The 10,995-nt window shown below is 54.1% G+C and overlaps 1 non-coding gene across 1 annotated transcript; it reads right to left on the minus strand.

Annotated features, from left to right (window-relative positions):
* Nucleotides 1-601: 601 nt before the first annotated feature.
* LOC111614879 lies at nt 602-707 on the minus strand. Its single transcript, XR_002755005.1, has one exon. It is a non-coding gene; the product is annotated as a U6 spliceosomal RNA (small nuclear RNA).
* Nucleotides 708-10,995: the final 10,288 nt, after the last annotated feature.

Consider the following 10,995-nt stretch of genomic DNA (forward strand, 5'->3'; position numbering starts at 1 on the left):
GCTGGGTTTTTATTTGTGGGCAAAAAGTAACGATAGTGAAGATTAAGATAATTACATTATAGCCAATCTTACCCGTTTTCACAGAATGCAAGAATTAGGTCCCCCGTTTCCAGACTAATTAGAGACTTGGTCCCGATTCTATTTCTGAACGTCTCCTGTTCACGTCCAGTCAAACGAACTATTTTTAACGTTTCTGAAACGTTTACAATCGTTCTATAATCGAACCAATATTCGAATTTTATGTTCGAATTCAAATTCAAATATTGTTCGAATTAAATTCGAACAAATTCGAACATAAAATTCGAAATAGAAAATTACTTTCAACCACTTTCAGCCCCGTATCTCCCGCGCCCTTATAGCTATCGAGACGCAACCACCATAGTGCACGAATGGAAACTTGGGTCTACTACCTCATACAAACACCATTCATCTGCTATGTGTAATTTTGGCGGAAAAGTGAAATATAGGGTCACACACGTCCATTTATATACATATATATATATATATAGATAAATCGAAACGATATTTTTTAACTGTTAAGACCGCTCACATGGTAAAAGGCTCGTTTCGGCGTGGAAACGATTCCAATAGTTAAATGAAAAAAGATATGGAACGCTTCACGATTTTGCGTGTTATCCTTGCACAGGGGCCGTGCTGATCTTCTCTGTATCTTTTCAATTTTAGAATATGTACGACCGAAGTTGTACACCCAGTACTAACGGGCCAACACTATATATACCAACAACTTCAACTCCCCCCGGGTAGGGAACCGAGCCTGGACGTGGCGGGGGGGCCAGGCGGTGAGAGACGACGGGTACTGGGTCCCGAAAGACTCGTCTTGGTCTCGATCGCTGATGGAGTCTTATGACTCGAGCCGAAGGTTCCAGAGAAGCAATTACATCTTAGGCTTTGGGTCTGTGTACCAAGCCTCTTACTAGCTTGCTGTCCGATTCGCCTCAAGGAGGTGGGCGACTCCGGCGGGGTTTTCGAATGTCTCCCTAATCTGGAACCTATCCCCGTCGGAACGGACGGCTACTAGAGCTGCTATTTGGCATTGTGGCACGCAGACTCACATTAACACAGAAGGGAGACTGGTGCGATCGAGGCACGGGGCCATCCCTAATGGTATCGGCAATAAGAGGGCCAAAACGAGCCCTCAGTAAGTCCGGAGCTGGGGGATGGTCGCTGTAGCCGTCGCTAATATGGTTCCTAGGGAGGACTTGTCTTTGGACGAGATATGCAGCGTGTAGTCGATTGGGCTTGTCTGATAAAAGTCAGCAACAGCTGATGGAAATTGGTAGCCCTGCCGATGGAAGTGTAGGCACTCACTGGCCTGTGGTGTGATGGCACTCGATAGGGGCGCTGCTGAAACGTGGTAGGGACTGTTTGCTGCGGCAAACAGTCCCGAGTCCCCCTACTCGCGACGGTTAAATCGTCTGCTTGTAGCGAGATGCACATTGTACCCTGGGTCGGTGGGTTATGTCCCTGATATTACACATTGGAGCACACAGAGGACGCCGAAACTTCTGGATTCAAACTCCGCGTCGGTGCAGTTTCTGGAGGCCATGGATCTGACAATCCGCACCCTCTGGAATCTGAGACACACAAAGCGAACTCCTGCATCCACCCGGTGGCACGGGGCCGATGTTTCACACCAGAAGGCGGTTGAATGCAGTCAACTTAGCCTTAGCCCGTGGTAACGCAGACCACGTAAAGCTCCTTCTGTCCGGTAAACGAAGAATCAGCTTCCCAGGAGGAAGACTTGGGCTTTGCACACCCAAGTGCTGGCCTGGGGGCCACGACCTGCATGTCGAAGCCAGTGGGGCGAGGAGTCGCACTCCCAAGCCGAAGCCTCGCTGGTGGCCAGGGGGATAGCGCCCTCAGTGGATTGAGGGATCCTGCTAGCTGATGTCTATCCTGACGGGCAGTTGGCAGAGCCGTTCCTCGGCATAGGGCCAACTTCCTTATGCTTGGGGGGGGGAGCGGTGCTTAAAGGCCTGACGATGCGTTGGATGGCTGTATATGGTCTCGGTGAACTAGAAACGGGAAGAGCGTCTCCTAGTAGGGCTAAGGGGGCGGCCCACGCCGAGCAACCAGCCGGGCTGGGGTAACCTTGGGTAGGAGGCCACTTAAATGGGTAGCTGTCCCGGCAGCGGGCCAAAGCAGTGACGACCCGGCAATAAGAGGGCCAAAATGAGCCCTCAGTGAGACCGAAGTCAGAGCTGGCTCTTAAACGCATACCCCGACTCCCGAACGGATTCAGGGCACCCGTGAAAGGTTGGGATCACCCCCAAACTCCCCTTTTCTTTTATATATCTTTTATGGTGACAATGAGTGCAAATAGCGAATGCGTTGGGTGTGCTCCAGGTTTTTCTGAGATGCAAGCTGCAGCTAATTTGTCTACCGTGAAAGAGGAAGCGGTTGCGATGGGTGCTGACAACACCCAATCGCTGGAGAGGTGGGTGTTGCGGAAACGTAAACCAACCAATGACCGCAGCAAGCCTGGAGAGGGCAGGCAGGAAGCTAATAAGGCTCCCATCCCTCTGGAGCCAAGTAGCTCCGATTCGGACTCTGCTCCAGAGGCGTTCAACACTGTATCTTCCGGCGAGGGCAGCGATTGGAAAGCTGCTCCCGAACGCAGGAAGAAGAAAAGGCGGGAGGTGACCAAAGCCAAAACGGGCAAGTCGGATGGCGCAAAGTCAGACGACAAACCCGCGGAAGCTGCGGTGGCCATGACTGAGGGGAAACCCTCGGCCAAAAACAAAGGCGGACCAAAGCCCAAGTCGAAGGGCAAGAAGAAAGGTCCTACCGCGTCGGCAACCGCGAAAATAAGTGCGGAGGCCGCCGAAACGCCGTCTGTAGCCCCTCCTCACCAGCAGGGGGAAGGCCTTGTGACGGCCGAGGGCCGTAGATCTGCACTAGACGATATCCAGCAGGAGCTTGCGCTTCTGTTGGGGAAAACTGACTCCAGATGTCAGAAGTCTACGTGTGGGGTAATCTATGGCTTATTTAGCAAAATGGTAAGCATCCTGAACGCCCAGGAGGTTGAGATAGCCTCCCTCCAGGCAGTAAACAGGACCCTAAGGGAGTTGGGAGGTAGTCGACAGCCTTCCATAGCTCCCATTGAGAAAGGCAAAGCGGACAAAACAGTGCGTGCGACCTACGCGTCTGTTGCAGCTCGACCGGTCCGGCATTCCCAAGACGGACCACGAGTGACCGCTAAGCCGAAGGTAGTCGCCACAGAGCACACGCTCTTGGTCTACCCAAAGGATCAGTCCATGAGCAGCGACCGCACGCGGGAGTTGCTCAAAACACATATTAACCCGGTCTCGTTGGGGATTGGGATTAAGAATGTGAGGCGGATCCGGAACAACGGCGTCCTGGTAGAGGTTTCGAAGGGCCAGGACGTCACCAAACTGTCTAAGGCTATGACAGAGGGCCCATCGGTACTACGAGAGGCAGTCACTTGCCGACTGCCCCAAAAGCGCCGACCGCGGGTCATTCTATTTGATGTCAGTTCTGATATCAAAGGCGAACGTCTCGCGGAGACCATTCTTATTCAGAATAGCATCGAGGCACAGCCTGGGGAACTGTTGCCTCGCTTCCCTTTGAAGGGAAAGGAGGGACTCGTGAACTGGGTGATCGAGGTCTCTCCTATGGTCTTCCGCGCTCTCCTGCAGAAGGGGAGAATCCATGTGGGTTGGACGCGCAACCGGGTGAGGGAACATATAGCTTGCACCCGGTGCTACAAATGCTACGGTTTGGGGCACGTAGCGAAAGGTTGTACGGCAGNTCTTAGCTGGGGATATAAGCATTTACACGTTAAGGAAGCCAGTTAGTTCAAAAGATGGCTACTGCAAAATTCAAAGTGAAAATTCTGTCTGAACCGTGATATAACATTTGTTTAGATTAAAGTGCCTCCATGCTATAAGAGAACAATAGACCAAGAACAACTCTAAACTGGCTGATATGACTTTGCTTTTACATTAACACATTTTTGGGTGGCACCTTACCCCCCCAAGTAGGGAACTGAGCCTGGCCGTGGCGGGGGGGCCCGGCGGTGAGAGACGACGGGTAATGGGTCCCGAAAGACTCGTCTTGGTCTCGATCGTAGATGGAGTCTTAAGACTCGAGCCGAAGGTTCCAGAGGCGTTATTACATCTTAGGCTTTGGGTCTGCGTACCAAGCCTTTAAAACACTTGCTGTCCGTCTGCCGCCCCACGGCGGGGGCGACTCCGGCGGGGTTTCGCATGTCTCTCTATTCTGAAACCTATCCCCGCTGGTGCGGACGGCCACTAGAGCTGCTTATTGGCATTGTGGCATGCAGACTCACATCAAAACAGAAGGGAGACTGGTACGATCGAGGCGCGGGGCTGTCCCTAATAGTATCGGCAATAAGAGGGCCAAAATGAGCCCTCAGTAAGTCCGGAAGCTGGGGGACAGTCGCTGTAGCCGTCGCTAATATGGTTTCTAGGGAGGGCTTGTCTTCGGACGAGATATGCAGCGTGTAGTCGATTGAGCTTGTCTGACTGAAATTGGCAATCGCTAACGGAAGTTGGTAGCTCTGCCGACGAAAGCGTAGGCACCCGCTAGCCTGCGGTGTGATGGCACTCGATAGGGGCGCTGCTGAAACGTGGTAAGGACTCTTTGCTATGGGGAAGAGTCCCGAGTCCCCCTACTCGCGACGGTTAAATCGTCTGCTTGTAGCGAGATGTGCATTGTACCCTGGGCTGATGGGTTATGTCCCTGATATTACACATAGAAGCACACAGTGGACGCCGAAACTTTCGGATTCAAATCCCGAGTCGGCACAGAGACTGGGGGCCATGGACCTGACAATCTGCACCCCCTGGAATCTGAGATACACAAAGCGAACTCCCGCACTCACCCTGGTGGCGAGGGGTCAGTGTTTTTGAACGCAAAGGCGGTCGAATGCAGTCGACATGCCTCTGCCCGTGATAGCGCAAATCACGTAAAGCTCCTTCTGTCCGGTAAACGAAGAATCAGCTTCCCAGGAGGAAGACTTGGGCTTTGCACACCCAAGTGCTGGCCTGGGGGCCGCGACCTGCATGTCGAAGCCAGTGGGGCGAGGAGTCGTACTCCCAAGCCGAAGCCTCGCTGGTGGCCAGGGGGATAGCGCCCTCAGTGGCTTGAGGGATTCCGCTAGCTGATGTCTATCCTGACGGACGGTAGGCAGAGCCGCTCCTCGGCATAGGGCCAACTTCCTTATGCTTGGGGGGGGGAGCGGTGCTTAAAGGCCTGACTATGCGTTGGATGGCCGTATATGGTCCCGGAGAACTGGAAACGGGAAGAGCGTCTCCAAGTAGGGCTAAGGGGGCGGCCCACGCCGAGCAACCAGCCGGGCTGGGGTGACCTTGGGTAGGAGGCCATTTAAATGGGTAGCTGTCCCGGCAGCGGGCCAAAGCAGTGACGACCCGGCAACAAGAGGGCCAAAATGAGCCCTCAGTAAGTCCGAAGTCAGAGCTGGCTCTTAAACGCATACCCCGATTCCCAAAAGGATTCAGGGCACCCGTGAAAGGTTGGGATCACCCCTACACTCCCTTTTAATTTTCTTTCTATATGGTTACAATGAGTGCAAATAGTGAAAGCGTTAAGAGTGCTCCAGGCGTGTCTGTGAAGCCAGCTGAAACTATATTGTCAACCATCGAAGGTGAAGCGGTTGCGACGGGTGCTGACAACACCCAATCGCTGGAGAGGTGGGTTTTGCGGAAACGCAAACCTACCAATGACCGTAACAAGCCTGGAGAGGGCAGGCAAGAAGCCGTAAAGGTTTCCATACCCCTGGAGTCGGGCAGTTCCGATTCGGACTCCGCTCCAGAGGTCTTCAACAGTGTCTCTTCTGGCGGGGACAGCGATTGGAAAGCTGCCCCCGAACGCAGAAGAAAGAAAAGGCGGGAGGTGGCCAAAGCCAAAACGGGTGAGCCGAACGGCGCTAAGTCGAGCAACAAACCCGCGGGAGCTGCGGCGGCCATGGCTGAGGGGAAACCCTCAACCAAAAACAAGGGCGGGCCAAAACCCAAGTCGAAGGGTAAGAAGAAAGGCCCTACCGCGTCAGCAACCGCGGACATAAGTGTGGAGGCTGCCGAAACGCCGTCTGTAGCCCCCCCTCATCAGCAAGGGGACGGCCTTGAGACGGCTGAGTGCCGTAGATCCGCTATGGACAACATCCAGCAGGAGCTAGCGCTTCTGCTGGGTAAGACTGACACCAGGTGCCAGAAGTCTACGTGCGGGGTCATCTACAGCCTCTTTAGCAAAATGTCAAGTATCCTGAACGCCCAGGAGGTCGAGATAGCCTCCCTCCAGGCAGAACTCAGGACCCTTCGGGAGTTAGGTGGCAATCGACAGCCTACCAAAGCTCCCATCGAGAAAGGCAAGGCGCCAGGCACGGAACGTGTAACCTACGCGTCCGTAGCAGCTCGGCCGGCCCGGCACATCCAAGACGGGACACGAGCGGCCGCCAAGCCGAAGGTAGTAACCACAGAGCACACGCTCTTGGTCTACCCCAAGGATCCAGCTTCGAGCAGTGACCGCACGCGGGAACTGCTTAAATCACATATCAACCCGGTTATGTTGGGGATCGGGATAAAGAATGTGAGAAGGATCCGTAATAACGGCGTTCTGGTAGAGGTTTCGAAGGGCCAGGACGTCGCTAAGTTGTCTAAAGCTGTGACTGAAGGCCCATCGGAGTTACGTGAGGCGGTCACCTGTCGACTGCCGCGTAAGCGCCGACCGCGGGTCATTGTGTTTGACGTCAGCAAAGACATCAAAGGCGAACGTCTCGCGGAAACCATTATCTTGCAAAATAGCATCGAGGCACAGCCTGGGGAACTGCTGCCTCGTTTCCCTTTAAAGGGAAAGGAGGGCCTCGTGAACTGGGTGATCGAGGTCTCTCCCATGGTTTTCCGCGCTCTCCTGCAGAAGGGGAGAATCCATGTGGGTTGGACGCGCAACCGGGTGAGGGAACATTTGGCTTGCACCCGGTGCTACAAGTGCTACGGATTGGGACACGTAGCAAATGGTTGTACGGCGGACAACCAAAAATGTAGCAAATGTGCCGATGACCACTCCTACAAGGAGTGTAAGGCAACAGAGCCTAAATGCATTAATTGCATAAGGGCAAATAAGAAATTTGGCCTGCAGTTGGGTACCGGCCATTCTGCAATGAATGCCAACTGCCCGTGCTATGCGCGGGAACTTGAGAGAGTTCGGGCCAGGACGGACTACGGTCCGCCATAATCAGGGATAACGAACACGTTCAACTCTGTATCTCAACACACATCAGAGACGAACGAACGACGTGGCTGCAAATTTTTGCAGTTCAACGCCGAAAAGTGCCGTGCCGCAACTGCCCAATTACGGGTAGAAGCGGCTGAGCGGGATATTGACATCATCCTGCTCCAAGAGCCATATCTTGTACACGGAAAGGTTAGTGGCCTATCACTTCAATGGAGCGTTTACGCCCAAGAAGGTGACGATTGTCGCGCCGCCGTCATCCTTACGCGGAGGAATGTTGACGCATTTGCTTTCCACGTATCGCCTCTTGCGGTGGCCGTGGAATTACGGCTTCCTGGCGGCACCTTGGCTGTGGTCTCTAGTTATCGCCCGCCGTCACTCAAACTGGGTGTCCTCCTGACTGAACTCGAAAGGGTTGTCACGTCCCACAGGCGGGTAGTCTTGGCAGGCGACTTTAACGCCAAGCACTCGCTCTGGGGGTCCCCCGTTGACGATCCGGACGGGGACACGATGAAGGAAGCGGTGGAGGGTTGGGGGATGCATGTTCTGAACGATCCGTTCGGAATTGCTACCTACTCCTCTCCATCGGGTGAGAGCTGGATTGACCTCACCATCGTGAGTGGGGCTATGCTTAGGCTTACTTCGCAATGGGAAACCATCGACTCTGAAAGCTGTAGTGACCATCGCTTCATTGCCTACCAGGTAATGTGCGACTCGCCGGCCTGGCAGAGTAGTTACTACAGACTTACTGTTGGAAACCGCAGTCGATTTGCCAAATGCCTCGCCAACAAAACGGCCGACATAGTCACAGAAGTTTCTAAGGTTGAGAGTGTCGAGGATCTGGAAGACGTTGTGGCCACATTCACCGAGGCGGTCAGAGAAGCAGGAGACTGCATGCTCGCGCAACGGAGGCCCAACAACCACCGGTCAGTTCCCTGGTGGAGCCAGGAACTGAGTGTCCTGCGGAAGCGTGTGAGGGCGCTCCGGCGACGCTTTCAACGATGCAGGGATGACGACCTTCGGGCTACCAGGAAACTGGAGTTCCAGAGGGCCAATGCCGAGTACAAGTACAAGATAAACGATGCGAAAAAGACCTCATGGCTCAGTTTCTGTCAACGTATTAGTGACGAAAACCCGTTCAGCCTTCCTTATAAACTAGTTTCTGGTAAGCTAAAACGTAGTACGGTCTTGGGGTCCATCAAAAAGCCAGACGGAACCCTAACCTCCACACTGGAGGAGTCGATAGAGGTGTTGCTCCGCTCACATTTTCCATGTGATGAGCAATCAGATGACACCGAAGAGCAACGGCAGCTTCGAAGTGACGCGGAGCTGCCCGCTCTTGAGGCTGAGATGCCCGTGCCGGTGACTGACCCTGAGGTGACCCACATCATCGGTAACCTACGGAAAGGGAAGGCACCTGGCGTTGATGGGATCACGGCCGAAATGGTACAAGTTCTGCATCAGGAATGTCCTAACCTGTTCCGTACTCTGTATCAGAAGTGTCTGCTCCTGGGTCACTTCCCAGTGCAGTGGAAGCGGGCGCGACTTGTGTTCATTCGCAAGCAAAGGCGTCCGAAGAACGAACCTAAGTCCTATAGACCGATTAGCCTACTGCCAGTCCTGGGGAAGGTTCTTGACAGAATCCTCAGTGACAGAATACTCCACCACTTTAAGCGGAAAGGGCTACTACACCCACAACAATATGGGTTCCGGCCGGACATGTCGACCTGCAGGGCACTACATCGGGCGGTCAATCTGGTTCGCCAGAACCGCCAGCAGGGCCTCCACACATCGCTCGTTTCGATGGATGTTGCGGGGGCGTTCGACAATGTCTGGTGGCCATCCATACTGGGTGAGTTGCGGAAAGCGAACCTGCCGACCACCCTTGTAACACTTTCCAGGAGTTTCCCGAGTGGACGCACGGTGGTTTACCAGACCCCTAGCGAGAGCTATGAAAGGGTACTGGAAAGAGGCTGTCCGCAGGGGTCATGCATTGGACCCCTGCTCTGGAACGTTCTAGCAGATACGGCGCTGCGACTCATCCTTCCAGATGATGTCCAGCTGCAGGCTTATGCAGACGATCTGTTGCTAGTAGTTGCAGGCTTCAGCCGGAGCGACATGGAGCGTCGTGGCAACGAAGCAATAGAACAGCTCGTTCGCTGGGGGGAGCTGCACAAGCTCTCCTTCAGCCCTGAGAAATCAGAGGCCCTGACGGTGGCCCGAACCGGAGTTTTGGCACGCCAGCCAATTTACCGAATTAGGGGAAACCCCTCGGTGTAATCATCGACCAGACGCTATGTTGGACGCCCCACCTGAGGAGCGTTCGAGACAGAACGAACCTCACGATAGCGGCACTATCGAGATTAGCTAGGGAGAACTACGGGCTTAGTGGGGAGGCGCTTCGCACCATCTACAAGATGAGTGTTGAGCGCGCTGTCTGCTATGCCTGTGGTATCTGGTGGAAGGACTCTGCTAATGTCAAGCAGAGCAGAACTCTTCTCACGATACAGCGACCAGCAGCCCTACGAATTATAAGGGCTTACAGAACTGTGTCAACGGAGGCGGCCCTGGTCCTGGCCGGGCTCCTCCCGCTTCCTCTGGTAGTCAGCCAAGAAGCAGCCTTTTACCGAACAACGGTGGAAGGCATCGAGGCTAAGCATTGCAATCAGATGTACCCGATCAGACTAAGACGTCAGACAGATGTTTTGGGAGTCCATCCGGCCTACAGGATTGGACTAGATTGGGAGGCCGGTGAACCGGCAAACGTCGGTATTGAAATATATACCGACGGCTCTAAAGACGGTAGCTTGGTAGGTGCAGCGTTCTGCGTCTTCTATGACGGAGTCCACACGTACAGTCAGTCAGTCAGACTGAATGAGGAGGCGTCTGTGTTCCAGGCTGAACTGGTGGCTATGGCGGGAGCGTCCCAGTGGATCCTATTACATCCGGGTCCAGAGCCGGTCACAGTTTACTCCGACAGCCAATCGTCGCTCCAAGCTTTGAGCGACGGGTAGGAGATGGTAGCGTGATCCGTTGGTACATGAGGTCAGAAGTAATGTGCTGCGGGCAAGGCACGAACGGTACGTCGCCCTGCGGTGGGTCCGAGGCCACATCGGGATCCCGGGCAACGAACGTGCTGATCAACTGGCAAAGGCGGGAGCCAGTGGCCCGTTTGTAACGAGGAAGGTAGAACCCTCGACTACTTACATTAAGGGCACGCTTTTACGGAGATCGATGATACATTGGCAGGAGCGCTGGAATCAAAGTACGGTGGGCAGGTTGACCCAAGCCTTTGTGCCTAACGTCGGCCGAGTTCCAGTGAGTTGTGATTTCAGATTGACGCAAATCTTGACCGGACACGGGAGGTTCCCCCACTTCAAGTCCAAATTTGGACAAGGAGATGGTAGCTGCCCCTGTGGGTGTCCTCGCGGTGATGCGAGACACTACGTGCTTGACTGTCCTCTCACAGAGGACTTCCGCCTAGGGGCTGACCAAGTCAATTGGAATATGCCCCCTGATCAAGTGCTTCGAACGCTTGCAGCTAGTGAAGGGAACAAAAAGAGACTAAAGGAATTGATGGTTATCGTTGCCGATTTAATCGATCAATAAAGACCCTCCTTTGTGAGAGGTCCCACCGCCCGTTCGTTAGTGCTCTGCACTTTCGCTGAGTACTCTCTTGTACAGATACACTGTACACCTCGCACGTTTGTTTGAGGCCGGACCCGGGAAGCGATGAAGGTA

This window comes from Centruroides sculpturatus, unplaced genomic scaffold (assembly GCF_000671375.1).
Source record: "Centruroides sculpturatus isolate CEXI.00-Female unplaced genomic scaffold, Cexi_2.0 scaffold1407, whole genome shotgun sequence".
Taxonomy (NCBI): Eukaryota; Metazoa; Arthropoda; class Arachnida; order Scorpiones; family Buthidae; genus Centruroides; species Centruroides sculpturatus.